The sequence below is a fragment of the Panthera pardus genome, unplaced genomic scaffold (genome assembly GCF_024362965.1).
Source record: "Panthera pardus isolate Hobbes unplaced genomic scaffold, ASM2436296v1 HiC_scaffold_2, whole genome shotgun sequence".
Lineage (NCBI taxonomy): Eukaryota > Metazoa > Chordata > Mammalia > Carnivora > Felidae > Panthera > Panthera pardus.
The window spans coordinates 87,751,361-87,760,234 of NW_026526765.1; the positions used below are offsets into that span (position 1 = coordinate 87,751,361).

An 8,874-nucleotide genomic window follows, 5' to 3' on the forward strand; every position below is an offset into this window, starting at 1 on the left:
GTGTCTGCGGCGTTTTCTCTTGCAAATGTACCGGCGCTGCTTGAATGGGGGACTGTCTTATGGGGTCAGGGCAGCAGTGGTATTGATCAGAAGTTAGACCGGAGGCCCTGTCAAGTCACGGCCATGGCCGGAGGCTCTTTTGGAGCCGTGGCTGCCTTGGGCCCAGAATGGCAGGGTCGGATCCAGTTTCCTCCCTCTTCTGGTGCCCAACTCTTCCCAGCACCCTTCTTCCCCACCTTGCCACAAGTAATTAGGGCCCTGTCTCGGGAAAGGAGCTCCCATAGTCAGCATAATTGAACCAGTGGAGTACTTTCATTTTGCAAAACCAGTAGCCCCACCCCACTACTCCAAAATAACAATAAGCATTAAAAAAAATCATAAAAGAAACGCAACCTATTTTCGAGAGAGTAAGACTTCTTTAATATATTGAGTCGTGGAGGAATGGGGGAAGGGAATAAAAAAATCCACCACTTTACAGCAATCAGGTTTTACATTATTCATTGATTTACTGAAGGAAATAGCCAATCAGGAGCCATAGATATGAATGCACATCTCACCGTGCAGTGGCCTTACAGTAAACTATTTGCATCTTTCTAATGGATTAGATATTTATCTAGGGATTTCCATTGTTTGAAAGGCCTGGAAATCTAGTTCCTTAAACATTTAGAAAATACGACTTTGTTCCAGTCTTGAAATTCTTACATGGAAGAACTCTCCTTCGTCTTTTGTATGGCAGGTTATAGTGTTCAAATCCCTAATGTTTTTTAAGAGTCCCTCTTCTTCCAAGCTAAAAATAAAAGAAAAGAAGAAAGAAAAAAATTAATTTCCTAAACCCCTCCAGATTCTGCATATTTTGCATTCCCATTATCATGCATGTCTCCATTTAAATGCAAATTAGCATATTTAACCCTGTGGGTGCTGAAGCCCAGCATACATTGTACTGAGGTTTTTTGGAATCTCTTGGCAGTTAAAGGGATCATGGTAATTGTGATACTTTAAAATGAAGCCAAATCTAAACATGATTATATAGATATATGTATATATTAAAACTGTGATTATTTGTTTTCTTGACTGTTTTTCAGAAGAGACTACAAAGAAGCATAAAATGAATAGACAATACAACCAGCCAAAGGTAATTTAAATTTTTACATTTGGTAAAATAAAAATGACGTACAAAGTCCAAATAGAATATCATTTGCTGGGTGGTAGGTCTGTAGTGTATTGCATATGTCCCAGTTCATGCAATAGGTACAGTTCCAGAAAAATCTAAGTTTCCATATGTGCAGTTTTTTCCCCTGTATGTAGCCTTTGTATACTATATATCAAGGATAATGCAAACATAACCTGTAACTGCCTATAAAAAATGAAATTCGGGATACAGAAGACATAATAGGACACTTTTTTTAGAAAGTAAGCCAGACAAGTACCTTGCCTGAACTATACAAATCACTGTAAATTAAATGGCTTTTATTTAGAAAATGGTAGTCTTGACTGTATTAGTGGACTGTGGTTTACACACGTAAGAATCTACAAACTCAGTGTTAAAAAGGGATTTCAGTAATAGGCCAATTTTTTATATACCATGCAGTAGTCTGAATAGGATTCAGAGAGGTATTCTAAATATTAGTAGCAAACCTGATTATTTGCATTTATGGAATAGCATGAGTCTGATCCAAATATGTGGAAAATCATAACTTTTCACTTCTGACTTAAGCAGAGATTGTTTATTCCCAAGAAAACCAGGATGTTTCAATTCATGTTTCAGCCATCTGGAGACCTATAAAAAGATGAGAAAACAAGCATGACAATCATGTCCTAATCTACTGGCCATTAATGGGAATTTATTAGAGAATGAGCAAGCAAGCCATTTGAATTCAGTACATCCTTCAATATGCAGATTTCAAAAAGGGTATTTTGTAGCTCAGATAAATAGCTTTCTGAAAAACAGAAATATCTGAAATATAAACATGTAGGTGTTAATAGTTGCTCATAACAATGCATGGCAGGCATTTCTGGGAATCAGCACAATTGTTTCAACTGTTTCAAATCCCAAATAATAATAGAGTCCTTGAACTGTATATGATAAACCATGGTATGGACGTTGGCAATATTCAAAATAATCAGGTGTTCAGTACTAAGCCTTGCTATATATCTTTTATTTCTCCATACCTTGAAAGAGGATAGAGAGGTAAAATATTTGATTGGCTATATGGCTAATGAGCAGACTGCCCATAATCATTATGTTAGCCATTTTCACTTTTTGGAGCTCTCACAATGAATCTACAGTTTATGTGGCATGCATGGGGGCCAGTCCTGGAGTCAGCTGATATGACTATGTGGCACTGCTTTAGAATATGCTATTTTAAGACAGTATTTTCTGTAGCTTCTAAGTGTAGAAGCACTTCAAGTGGTCTGTGTCTTGGCTTTCATGATAGTTACTTGGGTTCTAAAAATGCACTTAATTTTTAAATGTGGAAATGTAGCCACACTAATTTGTGGATTCACACAAATATGGACTGACACACAGACACATACATGTATCACATCTCTACTTTCACCACCCCCCACCCAGACATATGTAAAGCAAAAAGATATTCTAAAAATATCTGGCATTCCTTAGGGTTTTGACTTAAAGAATTGAATTCATCTGATCATATGCTTGCTTTATGTAGTACATGCCAAATCACTAATGATTCTGCTTCGAGGTCTTGGAAAGCAAAGCCAAAATACTCTCAATCTTCCAAGGCAGCAAAGCTCATTATGGTTTTACATAATGTCAAAGTGGCATGTGCCTCAGTGATGTGTTCAATTCTATCCATTAGTTTATGTTGTGACCTCGTAGTTCAAGAAGGAGCAGTAACTCTATGGGAGTGTGTTTCTCTGAATTACTTTGTAGTTTGCATGTACATTTTATATGTCACCCAATGCAGCCATTTCTGATCATAATTCTTGTACCAATTGGATTTGATAAGAAAGATACATATACTATTTCCCCAACTTAGACTTTTCTAGATAATAAGAACATGAATGCTCACCAAAAAAAAGTAAATAAAAATCTAAGGGAAATTGGCATCCATGTTTCTAAATTGTATCTTTAATTGGTGTAATATTATTGTTTGAACTCTAGATTGGGGCTTAGCAATTTTGGTTTTCTTTACTTGTCAGTCTTTTCTCTGGATTTATATATGTGTGCTCTGTATGTAATTTGGTAAGCATATTCACACTCATGTCTTAACGTGAATAAATTTCTGAATTAATGGAAGAGTATATATTAATGCTGAAAGTGTTTTAGTCATTGGGGAAAATAGTCAACCTAAAGAAATGAGAGTATTGTGATAAACTAGTGATGTGTGAAATGAATATGAAGGTTGATAACATTCGCTTGTAGCATATATTTTAAAGAACAGTAACACCACCAAACAGGACTCCTAATTTTGGAAAACAATCAGTAAAGTTCACCCAGGGTGGATATGCACCTTATGTGGGCTGCACCTTAGATATCCTGTTGTGGGGCATCTGACTGTTAGAACTGTACATATTATAGATGCATTAAACATAGATTACCCATTACGAAGGAGGAGAAGAAAAGAGCTTTTTCAAGTGACCATATTTACACTTTGAAAAGTCCTAAGAGAGGAAGGAGGCTAATTAATTAATAAAACAATAGTCCCCTCTAGATACAAGAAAGGTGGGGTGGGGAAGGGGAAGGAGGGGTGGAGTTATGCTCTTACCACCCAGGTGTTTTGTCTTTTTCATGAGGTAACAATACTTTTTTCATAATTTCATAAGGAATACTAGTGTATTTTGTCCTTCTGTATGAACATTGATGTTTGAAACTATAAACAAAGGCTCAGCATTTTTATTACAGCAGAGTTGTGTACAACAGTAGAAACTAATGCTGCAGTGCTTACCTGTGCCAGATTCTAAGGCACACACCCTATACAGTCATTAAAACAAACAAACCAAACAAACAAACAAACAAAACAGGATGAAGTCGGCCTGCTTAGAGCATTCCGTTTGAACTTACAGAGCAAAATATGCTGCCCTATCGCCATGGTACATAGATACAAAACATGACTGAGCTGTGAAGCCATTAAAAACACACCACCAGAGCAAATTGTCAATGTAATCACACATCGACTCACTGCGTAATACAGATCTGATTCCCAGCCCCAGAAAGCAAGGCCCTGCTTTAAGCAATAGCAAAGTGCCTTCCATCTGTCTGCCCATGCAATCTGCCAGAAGAGAAACGCAGGCAAAGACGTTCCCCAGATCTGAAATGCTTTTATCTGTCCTTAGAGAGAGATTTCTTCCAGTCTTTGGATATTAGAGCGATCTACAGTAGCACCGAAGAGGTAAAAGGCCGCGGGTTGCTTTTCCTGGAGCAGTCGGTAGTGCTAGCGGAAGAGATGTTGATTGAGAAAATAGGGCTTGTAGCGATGCTGCCGCTGCTGCTGCTGCCGCTGCCGCTGCTCGGGCAGGAGGCGTGGGGCAGTTGGCTGATCACTGATGCATATCAATAACCATGTACTTGAGATTTCTCATGACATCATCATTACCTTGGTCTCCCGCGGTCTCGAACCTTTGACCTTGCCGGGCTGGTCCACGTTTTGGCTGTGAAAGCCCCTCCAATGATGGCCCTTTTCTCCTTCTTTCAGACCGGGGGCAGCAGCACACCAGCAAGACGGCATCTTCTCTTCCCCAGCCTAGAAGCCCTGTGAAATCGAGGATCTTCCCCCTAAAACACACACACACAAGATATGTGCAATCAAGCTGCCACCGCTTGGTAAAAAGCTCATGGTGCCTAACCCAAAAGGATCAGGAGCAGATCCCTGAATCAGCTGTCACCTCTTCTATAGAATGGGATGTTTTTTTTTCCTTCCTCCTTAACCTGCGCTGGAAATTGCCGTTGGCTTTATACATCTCTATAGAGGGAGGCTAAAGAGTCTTGCGTGAGAATGAAGCAATTTACAATGCAAATAGAGGCCTGTGGAGGGACGGATGCTGCTGCACACTCCTAACCGCCTGCTGCATCTTAATAGCTGGTTTTATTTTCTGATATTAATAGATGAATTGTTGGCTAACGCTGCCGGAGATTACTTGCTGAAAGGAAAAAAAAAAAGTTCGGAATAAACTTTGAAAGCAACAGATCTCGTTTGGATGTTTTAGCCGCACACACAAACAGAAACCAGGTCATATTCACATACAAGAAGGAATCTTGTGCACGGCAAGTGTCCTGGAGGACTGCTCTTCGGTACTGCCAGAGAGAGCGGGATCTGGAATCTGGCCAGAGGAAGACAGAGGCGTGTGAGGGAAGCGAGTTGTTATCTTTGGTTATCTAGCTGTATGAGTGTATTGGTCTTCATAAAGCTAGATAACCGAAAGTAAAAACTCCTTCAAGATCGCCGGGGAGCGTGTGAGAATGAAAGACTACAACCAAGAGACAGTAAAAACCAGAAAGGTCAGGAATACTTATTGAATCTAACTTTGCTTTTGTTTTTGTTTTTGTTCTTTTTCCTTATGTTAGAGGTGGGATTAGAAGAAATTAAGTGACACACAGATGGCAAAATAGAAAGGTGCCAGCTACTTTGAGAGGTGTTGTTACAGCTGCGGAGGAGAATTGTATAGTGCTAATCAGTAAAGATGCATGTATAGTTTTTAAGGCAAAAGTTTATACGAGGTCCCCCCCCCCCTTAGAAAGCTGTTGTAGAGACGTCTGGTATCTAGTTTAAGAATGATTTCATAATATATAGACTTAGGCTATTTACTTCTGAGGTCTCCCTCCCCTGAAAAATTTGAAGACTGTGTTTGGAAACTACATGTACTGGGGTTGTATATCAAATTATATTAAATTAGACTTTCAGAAAAGTTTATAATGGAAGGTTAATAATTTGTAACTACTGAGGACATACAGCTAGCAGAGAAAATGCAAAAAAAAAAAAAAAACACAGCGAAGGCTGATTTTTTATTCTTCTATTCAAAATACAAGGACAGATGCTTCTCTGTTCCAAGAGGGTTTCCTTGAGGAAGCTACTGAAGCAGAAAGACATGATGGAGACGAGATCGCCTCCCCTCTTGTCAAAGTGTTAAAAAAATGTTCTGTCTTACTCTGCGCCTAGCATTGGAAATGAAAGTGACATTTACGCCACAACCCACGTGTGCGCCTCCTCTCTTTTTGTTTAAGGATGATCAGGTCTATCCAGGAAACAGCTCTGGCATCCCAAACTGAAATAATTAGGACGTATATAGACCTGACAAAAATGGAAAGGGGGTGGGGAATCTGAGGGTCTGTCTTGCCTAATTGATTCCGATAAACGGAATGCAGGAGATGTGAACGGCAGGACGCTCCGATTCCCACGCTCGGGGGCAAGTGGTAAAGCGGGCCGGCAGCCTATGACAGACAGCCCTGTTGGGGGGTGGGGGTATGAAAAAAACATCAAGCGCACACACCATACTCATCTCCATCGCTTAAGAAAGTAGAGGCATTTCCCACCCACAGCCATCTGCAGCCTCCCAAATGGTAGCACCAACTGGTCTGTAGCTGCTGCATACATGCTGTCTGTTTCTGTTAATTCTGTAACCACTGTTTAATTTGGCCATAATTAAGTTCAAGTTTCTTCTTTGGTTAAGATTTTCAATATTTAAGGAAAGCTAGTAGAAAGCAGTTCCAAAAAGTTTCCGCCTGCCCTTCATGTCAAATTCTCAGTCTGTACTTTTGGCCTTGTGACTGCCTTTTGACTTGTTTGGGGTGGATTATATTGAAAAATGCAACTTTATATAACAGACATTATTATTGCTTCATCAGGCTGTTTACCCCTTGACATGATCTATGTAGGAACTTGGCCTAATTATGCCAGTAGACACAGTGGAAGTAAAACTATAAAATCATCAGCCTATAGAAAGTTAATTACAATAATAATGTGATAAAATGTTGTTTTGATATAGTTCCAGTGAGATGCATTCTAAACAGCCATTTTTATTTACTCTAAAAATGACTATACTTAGCAGAAACCTTGGGACTTTGGAGGTCCCCACTGTAATCTTTTCATAAAAGTTCTTACATTGTTCCACGTGTCAACAAGCAAACGTTTGTATAGGCATTAAACGTAAATACAAACGTTGCAATAAGAAAATGCCTAACATGGCCTGTTATCTTCCATGTGGCCTAGATTACTGACAATCCCAAATCCCAAATATATACAGTTTTTCTTGAAAAGCATTACATTTTTCTTTGTAGCTTCAGCACCTTATAAGACTTCAGACTGGAAAAGCGTGTAAAACTACTGTTAGTTTCAGTTAGAAACTCTGAGAGACTTTATTAACGTAAATTCTCATTATGGCTGCTGAACACGTGCCAAAGTTTTACTACAGTAGTGACCGTTGAGAAGACCCTTGTTTATTTACATTTGAAGCACTGTTTGTGCAAACAACCTTTCATTGTTAAGTGCCTGTATTCCTTTCATTTACTTCATGTCCAGGGGTGCTATTTACCTAGAACCATTGTCTACTACAATTAACATTTACATTACAAAGTGTGTGGTTTTCTTTCTCAAGGAGGTTCAATTAAGGCAATAAGATGTTTGCTAGGGAAACCTATTGTTTACTGAAAGCACTCAATGGAGTCAAATTACTGAAGCTTTTGCTTACATCTTGGTCTTTTATGTAAATGTGTTAAATATAACATCTAAGGAAAATAAACAATATTATAATTATGTGTTTGCCATTGTCATATCAAACTTGCTTTGTACCATACTAATGTTACATGACTTATCAATCAATAAAAATACATTTCAATGTTATTATTTTCATTTTATTTTTTGCTGTTCCACTATTCTTGATGCAACATGTCCCAATTTTTCTTTTTTCTATTGCACATCAAATTTCTGACATTTTGTTTTATTTGTGTGTGTTGAAGAGAGGTACTGTATCTGAGCATGGGTCTGAAGGATGTCCAAGGTAATCTCTACAATGACCTTATAATAAGGTGATATTTCTTTGAAATCTGAAATATTCCAAAGGCATGTACATATAAGTCAAAGGAAGTGTAAATATCAGTTAAGTAGTTCTTTGAAAGCTAGTTTTAACATTGGCAGAAACCGGATCAAGTTTATTTAGCATACCACTGCATTGTAAAACAGTTGGAGTGAAGTTGCAGGTTGCGTGAGTATGCATGTTAACTAGTGGGAACCAAGCTCAGTCTTTGTGAAAGGGGAGCAGCAGATTGCTGTGCAAGGCCAATGTTAAAAAGGCAGCTGAATTTAACACCATCTGGAAGAAAAGATCCCTTCACGACTTTCTCACACCGTCAGACAAAACTAGTGTCTCTTGTTCCGAGCCCTTGTCTATGCAACCATACAATACTGAGTCATTATACTTTTGCTGAGAGAAAATTTGAGAACACAATATGGGTAACCAGTGAATGACCAAGTTTCATTGTGCCCGCTTAAGTCGATTGAAATCTACGTCTAGAGCTATGAATGGTAGTATTGTTTTCCTCACCAGGGCTGTACTAAATGTCAGCACAGTGTAAAGAAAAACTTGAAGTCTGCAAATAACTTACCAGATCTCAATTATAATATTTTCCCACACTAGAACTAATATCATTGCGAGGGGCTACATTGCAGAAAATACAAAAAGAAACGAAAAGAAATAGAGAGTTCATTTAGAAGTTATTTTATCCAGACAAACATTTTAATTTTCTGATGGGAACTTCAATTCAGGCTGCAGGCTGGGTTGAGAAGCGAAATTCCTTACTGGGAAGTTCAAGTTACAAAAATGCTTCTTGTGCAATTAAAATAGAATGAAACAAACAACTACTCCCACCTGAAACCCTCCCTTCCTAGATATAAGGAGCCTTTACTCAGGTTTTATTGG

The 8,874-nt window shown here is 38.6% G+C and overlaps 1 long non-coding RNA gene across 1 annotated transcript; it reads right to left on the minus strand.

The window, feature by feature from the left end:
• Positions 1-396: 396 nt before the first annotated feature.
• LOC109274884 (uncharacterized) lies at positions 397-4,672 on the minus strand. The gene is made up of 3 exons (XR_002083891.2): positions 4,560-4,672; positions 1,636-1,777; positions 397-787 (listed from the first exon to the last, which is right to left on the minus strand). It is a non-coding gene; the product is annotated as an uncharacterized LOC109274884 (long non-coding RNA).
• Between the last annotated feature and the right edge of the window lie 4,202 nt (positions 4,673-8,874).